The following is a 1229-nucleotide window of genomic DNA, read 5'->3' on the forward strand; positions in this document are numbered from 1 at the left end:
ACACACCTACGCGCGCTTGCACACACAACCCTAAACAAAATAAAACAAACAAAAAAAACTGTGAAAGAATCTGAATTTAAAATGTTCATTCATTCTCTATAATTTTAGATCAATGTTTCAAAATCCATATGGACACAAAATATCGACGATGAAATATATCATGTCATTTTCTGAACCTCCAACAAAACTGCTTGATTGTCCTGTTGCGGGTTTCCGAACTCACTAACATTGGCGATCTCGGTAGGCCTATCCTGAATATATCGATGCCTGGGGGTGCCTGCCCAGGCCGTTCCCATCGTCATTTGTAGTGGTAGGTCTACTATGCTACATTTCACTATACTAGGTCTAGTGATCGGTAAGGAGACTGTAATGTTGAGGTTACAGTAGAAATAGTATGGCAAAGCTGGCATTTGTTCTTTCTGTTCCCTTATATAGATCTAGAATTTTAATCTTGATGTGGTTTCCAATTGTAAATTATCATTTCTCGCCCCAGCCCTGAGGCTGAGGCCCAGACCTGCCGTGATGGGCCTTGGTCTTGGTGTCATAGTTCATAGATCTAATCTCTAAATCTAGATTTTCTAGATAGATCTAGATCTAGAGAGATCTAGAAACTAGACTAGATCTATATTCTAGATCTAGATCTAGATTCTACATCTGGCAAAATATCTCATAATAGGGGAAATGCAAGAATCTCGGTCTCTGTGGAGAATCCAACAGACACCCCCCCCCCCCCCCCCCCCCCCCCACAAAAAATCTATGTGTGAGGGGGGGGGGGGGGGGGGGGGGGATCGTGTCACAAATTTCACAATATATGGCACCGCAGAGGGTATGTCCTGCTTGCCATTGCCAAAAAACACCCCTGCGAGTGAAGATCAAAACAAACTAAAAATAACAGAAAAAGAATAGATATTTTGTTCATTTTTTATTGCCACTCATATCCCCTCAATACTTGATGATGGATTCAGTCATTAGGATGATGGAAGTTAATAAGTATGCTAGTCCCTGAATGCTAACCGGAGAGGACAACAATTTTGTGAAGTCTTTGTACAAAGTTTTAGCATGGGCCAGAAAAATGCTCACCATTATCCTTTTGCATCTTGACAAAAAAACAACAAAAAAGAAAAAGAAAAACTACACACTCTCATACACACACACACACACACACACACACACAAACACACACACACACACACACATACACACACACACACACACACACACACACACAC

At 41.2% G+C, this 1229-nt stretch overlaps 1 protein-coding gene across 2 annotated transcripts in view; it reads left to right on the plus strand.

The window, feature by feature from the left end:
• The first annotated feature begins 258 nt into the window (after nucleotides 1-258).
• The window catches only part of LOC101864594 (kelch-like protein 24), a 15126-nt gene continuing 14155 nt past the window's right edge, over nucleotides 259-1229 (plus strand). Inside the window, exon 1 of one of the 2 annotated variants that reach the window (XM_035973919.1) lies at nucleotides 259-310. The gene's annotated coding sequence lies outside the window, so the exon portion shown is untranslated. Of the gene's footprint in view, nucleotides 356-1229 lie in introns of both variants that reach the window. The other variant, XM_005091816.3, reaches the window with a different exon arrangement.

The sequence above is a fragment of the Aplysia californica genome, unplaced genomic scaffold (assembly GCF_000002075.1).
Source record: "Aplysia californica isolate F4 #8 unplaced genomic scaffold, AplCal3.0 scaffold00036, whole genome shotgun sequence".
NCBI lineage: Eukaryota > Metazoa > Mollusca > Gastropoda > Aplysiida > Aplysiidae > Aplysia > Aplysia californica.